The sequence below is a fragment of the Dendrobium catenatum genome, unplaced genomic scaffold, assembly GCF_001605985.2.
Source record: "Dendrobium catenatum unplaced genomic scaffold, ASM160598v2 fragScaff_scaffold_488, whole genome shotgun sequence".
NCBI classification, from domain to species: Eukaryota; Viridiplantae; Streptophyta; class Magnoliopsida; order Asparagales; family Orchidaceae; genus Dendrobium; species Dendrobium catenatum.
Genome location: NW_021318950.1, coordinates 1,036,601 through 1,051,093, shown reverse-complemented (window position 1 = coordinate 1,051,093; position 14,493 = coordinate 1,036,601). Strand labels below are relative to the sequence as shown.

General features: G+C 35.0%; 1 protein-coding gene across 5 annotated transcripts in view; it reads right to left on the bottom strand.

Moving 5' to 3' along the window:
- Positions 1-5,776: 5,776 nt before the first annotated feature.
- Positions 5,777-14,493, bottom strand: part of LOC110107900 (uncharacterized RNA methyltransferase BH0687) — a 48,969-nt gene continuing 40,252 nt past the window's right edge. For 2 of the 5 annotated variants that reach the window (XR_002304411.2, XR_003700581.1), the window contains one exon: positions 11,259-11,480. The gene's annotated coding sequence lies outside the window, so the exon portion shown is untranslated. Of the gene's footprint in view, positions 6,008-10,518; positions 10,538-11,258; positions 11,481-14,493 lie in introns of those variants that run through there. The other 3 variants (XR_002304412.2, XR_002304413.2, XR_003700580.1) reach the window with 3 other exon arrangements.

The window sequence follows — 14,493 nt, the reverse complement described above, 5'->3', positions numbered from 1 at the left end:
CTTCGCATCAGAGATGTAGAGGGAATTGGAATCCTCATTCCTGGCTGGCAGCCTAGCTTGTTGTCGCCCGTAGGCCACAATTTCTGATTCGGCTATTCCCACACCTAGATGGACCCTAAACGGTCTCAAGACTCTCCACATGCCCATACCAACTGGCCAAGCCCCGCATTCTTGATTCCTTCACATGGCCAGATTGGGTATCGGGTCTCGGGTCTCGAGTCTCCGACGCTTACCTGTTCGCCCCAGCCAACCCCTGCAATAGCGCAATTCTGATTCCCGCACCTAGAGGCCAAATCTAGTCTCACACTCTCGTAGCCGGGTCTGCATGTCGTGTCGAAATAACTATTGAGATATTGAAGAATTTATAAAATAAGAAGGGATTATAGCTTCATTTGGGATAAGTTTTTATAATTTTTAAAGTAGATTTTTAGAACAAAAATAACTAAAATTTTTTGTTCGAGAAAATCATTTTAAAAAGCACTAAAAAAGTTGTCCCAAATGAAACCTTACAGCTTTTGGCCACTCTATTTTTTTAACTATTTTCAAGAAAACTTTTGTACTGAAATTTTCTTTAAAGAGTCGAAAAAAATTGTCTCAAAGAAAGTCTAAATATAATGATTGCCTTGCTAATAATGTTAAGCCCTTATATTCAAAAAGAATTCCTTCTACTCTTTCCAAAGATTTGTAATCATTCTTTCCTGCTTGAGAGACATAAGAGGATAATAATGTGTTAATATATGTTGTTAAATTGAAAAGAATTCCAAGGGTCAATCTAGAGTCTAGAAATCCACATATACTATAGGAAAACCTTGGTATACCTATGAAATTTCTGGCAGAATTATATCCGTCGATAGAAGCGACTGTATAACTGACGGATATTCCACCGATAATTTAGTGGTGGGTTTTTCGATGGATAAACAGCCGGAAAGTTTATGATGAAAAAACCAACGACAAAGCTGTTAATTTTTGGAAAATTGGCAACAAAACTTCCGGTAGATTTACTATCAACTTACTTATATCTGACAAAATATTTCTAAAGAAAATTTTGCTGGAAATATTTCTTCGGACAATCCACTAATATTACCGCTAGAGAAGGCCCTATTTTTTGTGGTCATCTTCCTTCTCATTTTGCTTCGCTCCGTCTAGCATCAGTCACCTCCCGCCGAACGCCGCCTCCGTCTCCTTCATGTACACCCCTCTGTAACCAATGTTTGCCACCTCGGTCATCGAAAATCCATCGTAAGTTGATATGCATTAGCCCGTTTATTTTAACTTTGTTCATGGATGTTCTCAGTAGACATTTATAATATATTGTGCCATGGTGTATGCATTTTGTTGATGATATTCATCTTGTTGATAAGACTGGATTGGGAGTTTATGGTGAAATAGATGTGGATAATATTAGTAGAATTTAAGTTGGATAGTTAAAATGGAGGAATGTGTTAGGCTTATTGTGAGATAGAAATTTTCCTTCAAACTTAGGGGAAAATTTTATAAGATGTGTGGCTTTACTCAAGATATGACATTGGGCTTATTGTGTGATAGAAAATTCCCCTCAAATTTAGTGAAGGAATGTGTTTGGCTCATGAGTGGATTTACTCTTAGAGACAAGATACGAAATGAGCATATACGTGAAAAGGTTAGAGAAGATCCTATGGAAGATAAGATTAGATATAGTGAGAGAGTCTCCTTGAATGGTTTGTTCACATAAAACAGTGGTCTATTGATGACCTTGTTAGAAAAGTAAAGGTATTAGGATTCGCTTATGTTAAGAAAGATAGAGATATAAAAAGACTTGGATATTTGTGAGACCATAAGAGGTGCTTCGAAACCGCCGAAAATGATTGCTTCAAAAATGATGAATATTTCTACACAATTCCATCGGAATTCTGTGGGCAAATCCACCAGAAATATCTCATGCGAAAACTGTGTTTTCACACAGGTACCCCCTGAAGACCTATGCATGCCTTTCTTGGTGTGATAAGAAATTTTGTATATTTTTATTGCATTTTTCATTTATTGGTAAGAAATTTTAAAAGATTTTAATAATTTACTTAGATATGAATGTTCATATAAGTTTATTATAAAAAGAGGTCTTGGGTAGAGAACCGGTCACTATTGAGTTGCATAGTCATACACATAAGCAACAACAAGACCAAGAATGGGTTGATGAGCGAACAAGGAGAGCCTATGTGAGTACATAAGTTTAATATTTTAGGTGTCATGTGTAAATTAATTAATCTTATATTAACTTTTGTATGATGAGTATACACGGCTTCTCGAGAGCCAGCCCATAACAGGTGAGGGACGTTCTGGGGGATTAGTAGATTATTCTAACTACCGCACTTGGTCGTAAGCTGTAGGTGGAATGCAAAAGGCCGAGTTTATGGTTTAGTCTTGCAAGCCTATGCATATGAGGGACAGACATCTGGTGGCTCCACCTTCTTAATAAGTAGTCAGGAGTCATTGTATAGCCAACACGTATCTGCTCTTACAGCCGAGCTAGAGCAAGTCAGAAAATCACAAGCTAACATGCAGATGTAGCAAACTCAATTGTTGCATGAGCTGCAGAAATTGAGAAAGTAGTTTAATGGAAAGCAGACAACATCAACATGGGAGGATACTTATTCTAATTAGAGTTTTTTTTTTATTATTACTGGACATTTCATTTATATGTTGAACACTTCATTTATATATTTGTATATTTTATTTTTCATTTTAAATTGTGCAATGAATGTACTATATGTTTAATTTTGAAATGTTTGGTAAATGTTCAATAAAATGTTGTGATCAAATCTGTTAGTACAGGTATGTAACATGTCTTTATGTTTAATGTTTAAATGAATATGATATATGTATATTTTTATGTTGGTTTATTGTCTTGTAGAAAATATAAAAGGGAGTCCTATTTCTTTTCCTACATGTTTTTGGTGGATTTCCTATGGAATATCTGCTAGAAATGGATATACGATGAAGATGTATCATATTTTCCACAGAAAATGTTCGTTGGAAATTTTGGGGGATAAATCGCTAGTAAGAGTGCCTCGTAAATGATGAATATTGCCACACATTTTGGCTCGACATCCATCGGGAAATCCGTCAAAAATATTTTTGGCTGAAAATTTCTATTAAAAAAAGGTTTCCAACATGCATTTTACTGTAGACTACATTTCAGCCAAAATGCATAATTTCTAACAAACTTTTTATATTTTCGATGAATATGTGTCACCGGTAATGAGAGTTTTTTTTGTAGTGCGAGGATCTACCAGGTGCATTAAATCAACACTTATATAATTAAATCAATTAAGGTTTTTATGGTAAGCCAACTTAAACTTTATTAGAATTTATTAGGGTTAAACTAAAGTATAGGAGTCCACCTAGAATTGGCAAGGAAGTATTAAGTTAATTAAATAATAGTTGGCTTAACATGGCTCAGTGTAGGGCTGTCAAAATCGGGTCATGGGTCGGGTTCGGGTCCAACCAGAAATTAACCCGACACTATTCAACTCGACCCGTTTTTGCAAACGGATTCGTTTTCCGAACCCGAACCCAACCCGATTAGGGTATATTTTATTATTTTTTTTATTTAATTCAATTTATTTAAATCTAAACCCTAAATTAAGGTAAGATTTAAAATAAATCAAGATTAATTTAATTTTAGCAATAATGTTTATAATTTTTTGAAATATCATTTACTTATTTCATAAAAATCCATTAAAATCCTTCTAAATTAATTAAAAACGGGTCAAACTGGGTTGATTTCGGGTTTCCGAGTCAACCCGAACCAGACCCAATTTTATAAAAGGGTCGAAATCCATAACTCGAACCCGACCCGGTTCGGGTTCGGGTCGAGTTTTTGTGTCGGGTCAAATATTAACACCCCTAGCTTAGTGGATATTCAAGGTAAGCCAATAGTAGTTTAATCGCTATTAGAATCCACCAATGCCAATCTATACTCTAAAAATCTACCAAAGATCAACTAGGTGACATTAGGTCAACATTAATGTGATGAAATTAAAGAGATCTAAGTAGTGTTGATAAGCCACTAAAAGGTCCTATGTTAATTTAAGGATTGATTCAATATAGACTAAAATAGGACTAGTATAGGGTTATTCTAAAAAAGAAGGTGAATAATAATAAATTAAACTATTTTTTTGAGAATGTTGCTTGGGAATTAGTCTGTAGGCCTCAATAGAACTAAATAGAGCTTTATGAATAAGTTAGATTTCCTAGGTTGCATTATGACAATTAAGGAAAGACTTGTTACACAATAGTACTTACAGATATAACGAATAGATTTTGAATTATATCGTATGTTATTACAAGAAAAAATGCTATGAGTTTTCTCCTAATATATGCTTATTCTAAGGATTTTAAAATCTTTTAAATGAAATTGAAAACTTCACTTGTGAATGGGCTCTTCTTGCATCTCAACCTATATTTGAATGTGAGTTAAAGAAGAACCCATGGATTAAACATTAGAGTATAACAACACATAAATTTATTAAATATTGATCTCTTTATTTTTTTAATTTTTATTTTTATTTTTCTTACATTGTTAGAAGCATGTGAGATGTATATTTATTTTCATGTTGTTTCATAAGAATGCAATTAGAAAGAAGTTTAGCTCTATTAATTTAGGGGTGAACTAGTTAGTTCTATCATTTCAGTGTCAAAATCTCATTATTATAATCAATTTAGATAGAAATGTCACTTAATTATTAAAACAAAATCAATAAATTTTTATAAAAATAAGAAGTTATTGCTAGAAAATATATATTATTATCATAAAAATAAAAATTTATTGACCCCATGTGTTCATAATATATACAAGCTCATTTTTATAATAACAAACAGATGATTAGAGGCACTAATATTTACACTTAGATTAAAATTCTAATACGAATTTTAAAGCTTTATGAAAGATCAGTTGATAAATTAATAAAGCTAAGGGTAGACTTAAGGACACAAAATGATGATCATTTGGATCTGAAGAAGTCATTCTAAGGCCATTATACTAATTTGGTTGTATAGAATTATAAATTGCAATTCAATTAATATCCTTTGGATCAAGCTCATACTGAAAAATTATTATAATAAAAATCTAATACCACTCAAGAAAATAATATAGTAAATATCATGAAAATTAATTAAATAAATTTTAACAAAAAATTATAATGTCATTTAAATCAAAATATCTCCTGATATTGCAAGCATTATAGGGATTATACAAGCTACCAAGGAGTTTGCAAGTTTGTTTGCCTTTATGTTTAACTTTTCAATTGAAATTTATTTTTATATTGTTTTAAAACAAAATCAATAATTTTTGCTCCTTTCCATTTGCTAAGTCTTGGGTAGCCTTACCAAGCTAAAGTTTTATTCTGGACAGTTTTCTTACTGCTTTCTAAAGCAGCTTTTTAACACAAAAAAATTCAGTTCACAAAAATTTTACATTAAAAAGCTGCTTTAGAAAACAATGAGAAAATTATTCCAAATAAAATATTTTGGATTTATGCTCGCTGGCACATAGGGTGTGACAATTTTTCCGTCATCCCAATAAAAAAAGAGTTAGAACTTAAAGTTATATATATGATGTATAGTTTCATTATTTAAAAACTATTATACTACTATATAAAATAAAATAAATCTAAAATACATACAATAACATCTCTATATACCTCTCATCACTTGCACAAATGGCAAGATGACTAGAAACCCAGACTCTACAAACTTCAATTCTAGTTGTGGATCACCAAAAACTTTTCAAAAAAAAAAACAACTTATATTTTGCCCTTATTGAGTGTCACCATTTGTGCAAAGCCTGGCAATGCAATTTTTCTTTAGTCCCATTCTCAACATCCTATACTCTCTCCTCCACTTGTCTTTAAAACTTACCCAGAGCTTTCTTTCAAATCCTCGCAGCATTTTCTTACTTGTTTAGTGATGGAATTCCCACTAATACATTTTCTTTTCATTATTCTCTTCTTCTGCTCTGATGGTTTGGCTTCTACAAGAAGGATGCAAATGCAGGAGATAAAAAATGTCAAGAACAATCAAATGGTGCAGATCCTTGGCAGATTCGCCGTGCACGCGGCCAATAAAGAATACGCCGATTTTTGGTGGCGAACAAATAATAGTGTTTTGGATAAATCGGAGTATATGGTATTCTCCGAGGTGGTGAAGGCCAAGAGCAAGAGGAAGGCCTCAATAGACGGCCGAACATACTACCTCAATATTAGGGTTACTAAGCGCCATAACACAATATTAGGGCTATGTATTGCGCAAGTATTCGTGTCGTCTTCCCCACCCGTCTATTTAACTTCACACTTTATTGTTGTGGGGTAGTATGTTCAAGCTTTTGTTCGCTCTATGAGTAGAGAAATTATTCTGTACGGAATTCGGACAAGAAGAATCATTCGGACTGTAAGTGTACATATTATATACAAATAATGTATACAAATCATAATAATTTGGTATACACTATTTACAAATATATACATAATATGTATACTCATATTTCCGAACGAATCTTTCCATCTGGACTCTACACAGGCTAATTTCTCCTCTAGGTGAGTATAACTTTGCGATTTATTTTGCCAAAAATTTATATGTTTGTTAGCATTATTTTGTATTGATATCATATTAATATCAATATGAAATATTAATAATTAAGAAAATATAAATCTAGTGCAAAATAAATTACAAACTATGCACTCGTTTAATAATCTCAAATGAGAAAAACCTTGTTATGCATGTTAGGCTCCATTCTGCTTTTAAAAATAACTTTTAGCACAGCTTTCTTATTACTTTTTAAAGTAATTTCTTAGCGCAAAAAAATTTAATTTAAATCTTTTTTTATTAGAAAATAGATTTAGAAAATAATAATAAAAATATCCCAAACAAAACCTTAGTCCTTTTTAATCTTTTTTATTCCTTGTGCTTGATTTGATTCTATGGCTTATCAAACATGAACAATTCTTATGATCCAAGTCTTTAATACTTAGTTCACATAAATACAATCAGATGAACCTATCAATACATTCTTGAATTTGTTAAAAGAAGTGCACATCAAATGAACTTAAAAACAACAATCAAGGAGATAACCAAATTAAAAGAGAACATTAAAATTTATGTGATCAGCTTATGTAAGCCAAATGTCCAGGAGTATGAAATTATAATTATCGTGTATAAGAAAAATACACTTATCAATTTCTTATACACTTATCAACACTTCATAAATGTTCCTCGCCATTTGATTTATATATGAATATTCAGTTTGATATGTCACCAAAAATCGCCATGATCCTGCACAAATCTCGAGGCACATTAGTTGGCAACTTCCAAAATTGAATGTGGGACCATCTGAACTCCAATTTCATCAAATGTATAATCAAATTGAACATCTTAGTAAGACGAACCCAATGACACCAAAATCAGTCCAATCCGAGCCCAAATGGATCCAAATCAAGAGACCAAAGCATGTTTAAAAGCTTACAATCCAAAGTTGATGATTAAATGATCTCCAAATATGACATTCTTATAATCAAATTGAGCGGCTCGACGTGACGAATCCAACGAGTTCAAGATCGCCTAACTCTGGCATCATTAAGACACTTAAATGTTGCATGAACACTATGATTGAAGGAATAGATATGGGTCGTCTGATGAAGCACTCCGATTTTTTCCTTGATCTTTTACATGTTTATGGAGCATATTGACACCGAACTAGAGGTGGCTCGACGTGGAGTTGTCGACGTCCCGATGATCGAAGCTGAACATAACTCCAAGAACTATTTCCTGAAATGATCCACCACCTGAATATAATTCAGGAAATAGAAATATAAACAAATACATAGCTAAACCCAAGTTTTATTAATCATCTCCCTTTTACAAGACAACAGCCCCTAATAAGGAAAACATAAAAGGCAATAGTTCTCATGAAAATATAAAAGCCAAGTATTCAATTCTATGTAGCTAATATAAGGACTAATGTTTACTACCAATAGAACAAACATAGCAATAGCACCGGCGTCACAGGTCACTCTCAAAAATTTATAAGGACCTTTGGAAGCTTTGACCTTGGGCTAGAGACTCAATAAAGCTATGAGTCTTCAAGAACCATGAAGCTCCATCTCGGCACCACCCTCGATGAACCCTATCCATATGGCCAACGCTATTGAACATTCGCCCAACCATCACCATCGGACCTCCATCTAACCACCACAGACGGGTCTCCCTCTGGCCACAGTCACTAGACTACGATCCTTCTGACCTCCGCCGCTCGCCGGCTACAATCCCTCTGGCACAATCGCCAGAATATGGACCTTCCAACCTCAGTTGCCTGCCGACTATGGACCCTCCAACCACCGTCACCCAACTACGAACCTTCCAACTTTCGTCGCACACCGAATATAGCCCTTTGATCATCGATGCCCGACTATAGTCCTTCCGACCTTCATCTCCTACCGACTACGGTCTCTCAAACCACCATTGTTCGACTATGGTCCCTCTGACCTTCATCATCTACCGACTACAGTCCTTCCGACCACCGTCATCTGACTACAATCCTTCTAACCTCTATTGCCCGTCGAATCCTATCCCTCCGACCATCGTCGCACGACGACTATTTTCCCTCCAACCATCGTCACCCTCTGACCTCCGTCGCTAGTCGACTACAGTCACTCAAACCACTATCGACTATTGAGTACGGCCCTCTAACCTTCATCGACTGCAAACTACGATCCCTTCAACCTCTGTCGACCGTCGACGACGGTCCCTTTGACCACTATTGATCACAGACCATAATCCCTTCGAACTTTGTAGCATGCCAACTATAGTCCTCAAAAGTCCATCACCAACTAACTGAGGTTACTCCAACCTCTATCACCCAGCAACTACAGTCCCTCTAACCTCCATCAATCATTCATTATAGTCCCTCCGACCTCCATCATTTGTCGACTAATGTCCCTCCGACCTTCGTCACCCGCCTCCTATGATCCTTCCGACATCCGTCATCTGCTAACTACGATCCCTCCGGCCATCGTCATCCGACTACATCCCTCTGACCACCATCGCCTGAGTACGAATCTTCTGACCTCCGTCACCAACCGACTGCGGTCCCTCCGAGTTCCATCGTCTACCAACTATGGTCCTTCTAACCTTCATCGTCCGCTGAGTACGGTCTCTCCTACCATAATCACTCGAATACAATCCCTTTGACCTCCATCATTCATCGACTGCGGTCCCTCTGACCTCTGTCTCCCACCGATTGTGATTCCTCCGACCTTTGTCGCTCGCCGACTACAGCCCCTCCAACCTCTTTCGCCCACCAACTATAGTCACTATGATTGTCGTCGCCCATTAACTACGACTACGACCTTCGTCGCCTGCCGACTACAGTCCCCCCGACCACCATCACCCGACTATGGTTCCTCTAACCACTATTGCCCGAGTATAAATCTTTTGACCTATATGGTCTCTCCAACCTCCATCGTCAGTCGACTATGCCCCTTCCAACCTCTGTTTCTCGCCGACTAGGATCCCTCCTGCCACCATCACTTGAATACGATCCATCCGACCTTTGTCGCCTGTCAACTATAGTCCCTCTAACCTTTGTCGCCCGTGGACTGTGATCCCTCCGACCTCCGTCGCCCACCGACTGTAGTCCCTCCTACCTCCATCGCCCGCTGACTACTATCCCTCTGACTACCGTCACCGGACGACTACGATCCCTCCAACCACCATCACATGTCTACTATCATTGGATTTTTTCAACCCCAACAATATAATGTATTCTTTATTTTTACATTGAGCCAACGCCTCATGAGGAAAGACATCATTTGTAATCAACAACCAACACTAGTGGATTCATTTCAACAGGGCAAGACCCCATAGTTTTTCCTTTTTTAGAATTTTTTAAAATTATGATATCTCTTATGACTCTTGCGCCTATCTCTCTCTTTAATTGTATATGTTGAATTTTCATTCAAAACTAAGATGCTAAGCTCTTCATCTCTCTATCATTGTGAATGTTCTAGTACACAATAGAGTTAATACTTACAAATCAGCTCAACATATTTCCAAGTGTTTACAAAATAAATTTGATATCCACATCATCAAATAATTTTTATATAATATTGCATTAAATACTTGACAAAATTAAGGTAATATACAGCTCAAAGAATAAATGATCTAACACCCAAGTAGGGCTGTCAAAAAAATTTGCCTCTTTAACAAACTCGTGTTTGATTCAATCGTTACGCGAGTTGGGCACAAACTAATGTTCTAAGCTCAATTTTTATACGAGTCAAACAAGAATAATTATTTGTTTGAATATGCTTAGCTCCTTATTGGCTTTATTGCCGCTCAAATTTGTCTCCGTAGCTGGTTTCTCAGGACTGTTTAAAACTTTAATAACCATCGCTTCCTCAAAGCTACCTTTGTCCTCAAAGATGAAGAGTTTGGCATACACAAGTTTATCCGATTTGCTTTCACCATAGTCCTCAAGTAAATTATCAACTCCAAAGTTTGAACCAGGCTGATGGGATAGATTCATTAGTAGCAGTGGTTATCTAATTTTTCTAATCTTACTACTAATCTTTCTCAGGTCAATAACTTCAACCTTAAAATCCTTCCCCTGCATCAAATTTTTACATATATAACACCACCTAAAACTATTAAAAATACATATTTAACACCTAAATTTTTATATTTAATAATATACCACATAAATCCCCCCTTTCCTTCTATTCTACCACTCCATTCAAGCGATGAGATACTTGTATTCACTATGAAAGGATGTCATTGACGGTGAAGACAATCGTTGATAGTGATTTTTGACGGAAGGTTTAAACGGAATGTTAGAATTGATTAAAATAGGAGTTTTAGGTGTTATAATAGTAAAAACAAAAAATAAAAAAAGGTGTTATAAATAGTAAATATAAAAGTTTAGGTATTAAATAGGTATTTTCAATAATTTTAAGTGTTATATAGGATAAAAAAAAAATTGCACAACATTCTAGCAAACATCGTGGTGGGGTATTGAAGAAATTTATTGTGAAGTGCCCTCATTTTACTAGATCTTCTAAACTTTTCATATTATCTAAAGGTTTAGATTGAGAAACGGAGTATAGCAAGGCGCTCTGTTTAACTTTTCTTATTTTGGATAAGCCTATTTTTACCATATTTTATAATTATCACTTTAATTAATGATAATTATTTGCTTATTTAAAAAAAAAACTAAGACTAGTTCTTGCAAGTTGCAAAAAATAAAAATCAAAGAGTGCATTAGAAGAGCCACTGCAGTCGCTAAAATCTATTAAGTTACAAATTTGGGGAGTAATTCTAACCTTCAATCACTCCTTCGGAATCGAAAGTCAGTACATCTCAGCTACATTAGAGATAAAATGATGAGCCCTAAGACAAAATTTTTGTGGCTGCAGCAAACGCAGTAGCAACTTCCATCAATTATTTTTTTATTCCTGCGATGGAAAATACTTAGACTTAAACAGAGTAAGATGAACATAAAAATCTGAATATGAATCAGAATGCAAACATTTGCACTAAAAAAGAAACAAAAAAGAATTCGTCGATTGATATTTCTTCTTTGATTTCAAAAAAATATCATTTTATTGCAACAAGCAAATAAGCACTCAGAAACATCAGAGAATTGGTTTCAGAATCCTGAAAGATGGCTCCTCACTCTAAAGCATAGTAATGGTAAATGCGTTAAGTACAATCACGTAACAAAAAGGATTACAAAGGGGACTTCTTCATTTAAAACCTCTCCAGTAAATAATAATGGACAGTAACTTTGTACTAGCAAAGTTTTTTTTTTTCCTCAAAGCCCAAATTGCGAAGGGAAGGCACGGTTCTAGTAATAAGCACTCACTAATAAGTTAAAATTGATCAGTAAAGAGAATCCTGGTATTAAGGAACATTAGTATTCAGCATTAAAGAAGAGAGATTGGATTGCACCCACAAACAAATATTGTAATTAATTTCATTAATATAGGAAGAGTTGCAAATCAATTGTCACTATTCTTCCTGTGTTGCTTTCCTACAACAGTCTAAGGCTTCGTTTGGGATGGCTTTCTTACTGTTTCTTAAAGCAGCTTTCTAATAGAAAAAATTAATATTTTTGTTCTAAAAAACTGTTTTAAGAAACAGTAAGAAAGCCGTCCCAAACGAAGCCTTAAAGAAACGCTCTCTCAGCAACCATGTATTAATCCTATCAGCTGTATCCACATGTATGTCAGCAATCCATTTGACAACTCTCTCTCTCTCTCTAAATATTTCTTGTCACGTCTCCATTACGTGACCGCTCAAGTCCAAATATCTCTATAAATTAGAACTCTCGGAGTTTCAGTTTCATGCCATTCTCATAGGCTATGATTTCATGTGATTTACTGATGACTCTCATTCATGTCCGTCTCCACCATCAAAACCAATCATGATAAAATTTTGAATCTATACTACAACATCTAGATTTGGCAAGGACTTCCTCTGATCACAATAACAGGTTCCATCACACATGCACTTGTTCATTTTATTGCTCCTTCCAAAATAGCTAGGAAAGCATGGAGCACCTTGGCCAATATATACGCCAAACCCACCTGTTGAGGTCTTAATCATCTGGAAGATCAAATTTCTTCTCAATTTGCTCACAGAAAATCACTAGATATCTAGAATATCCAAAAACAATTGAAGATGAACACATTTTGTTAAACACATTGTTTGATGATGATGACTTGATTCTCAAAATTCTTGAAGGTTTCAATGATGATTAGATTCACCTTTGCTTTGCACTTTGTGTTTTGTAAAACTACTATCACCTTTGATGAGCTGCAATATTAACTTCTCAATCATGAATGCATCTTAAGTCTGAAATCCAAAGTCACTCATGCCCGCTAACACCAATCCAACTGTTAAACACAACAACTCATCACGACCTCACAATCAAAACCATCGCCAACAAAATCTCCCCAACCAATCAATCACGCTCCCACAAAACCACCTATAACCAAAACCACCACACTCCTTAACTACTCCAAACTACAACATGATTCACTAACCATAACCCTATCTTATCAAATGCCAATTTTACCACCAACAAGGACAATGGCACTCGATGCCCCACATATAAAAATATACCCTAACATCCTAACAACCAAAATAGGTTTGCCCAAGTGCTAAATGCCATTATTGCAAACACTCATCCAAATTGGCTTCTCGACTATAGTGCTTCCCATCAGGTCACAAATAGCCTTTAAAATATGACTTATAATGACATTTATAACAACAATGATGACATTCTCATTAGTGATGGCATCAGCCTTCCCATAACCCACATTAGTTTTATCACACTCCACTCATATTCTAAACATTTTCATTTGTATAATGTTTATACTATTTATATCACATTCTAAGCATTTTACATCGTCTAATGTTTATTTAGTTCCTGCTATGATAAAAAAACTTAATCTCGGTTTATAAGTTGTCTCGCAAAAAGTGTCTTCATTGAATTCTTACTTAATTCTTTCTTTGAAAAGGAGCATCGCAAAGTAGAGATACTTAGGAAAAGACTAGAGACGGGATTTAAAAAGGCATAACGTGTTTCTAATCAACCACCATTATTTGCTCCCTCCACCATCAAAACTCCAATCTTTCTATGGCATGCTCATTTAAGCGTCCATCCTCCCAAATCTTACACCACCTTGTGATGATCAAGCATCTTGAGTTATCTTCATCTAGTACCTCTTCCTTTTTCTATAATTCTTTTTATTGTGTCAAGGCACACAATCTATCAATTTATGAGTCCTCTCTTTCAAGTAATGGTCCCTTGGAAATAAGTATTTCAAAAGTATAAAATTCACCAATTTACTCTAATGACCATCACACTACATCAATTTTGTTGATTATTTTTCTTGCTATATTTGGTTTTATCCTCTTAAGCTAAAAATTTGATGCGCATGATGTCTTTCCTTGTTTTAACTCAATAGTTGAAAAACAATTATAAGATAGTTTGTCATATTTTACACTAACAATGGTAGGGAATACATCTCACTAAAAACTTATTATCCACAAATGAAATTTTCCATATAACTCTGCCACCTCATACAGAGCCCAAGCACTGACATCACTATTTTGTATATACAAATCTCACTCTTCTCCATCATGCATTTATCTCCATTTCAATTTGGACTCACATTTGATATTGTTGTTTACCTCTTCAACCATATGCCAAAATTAAGCCTATCAATGTTTTCCACCATTGAAATAATCATTTCATCATCCTTCCAATCATTCCAAAATATGCACCTTGGGTGCTCACATTATTGATGGTTTTGACCCTATAATACTGCCAAAATCGAACCAAAATTCACTCTTTGTGTCATCCTGTGCTATTCTTTAACTGAAAGTGCATACAAATATTATGAACTAACTTCTAAAAATTATATATTTCTAAACATTTCATTTTGGTTGAAGAAAACT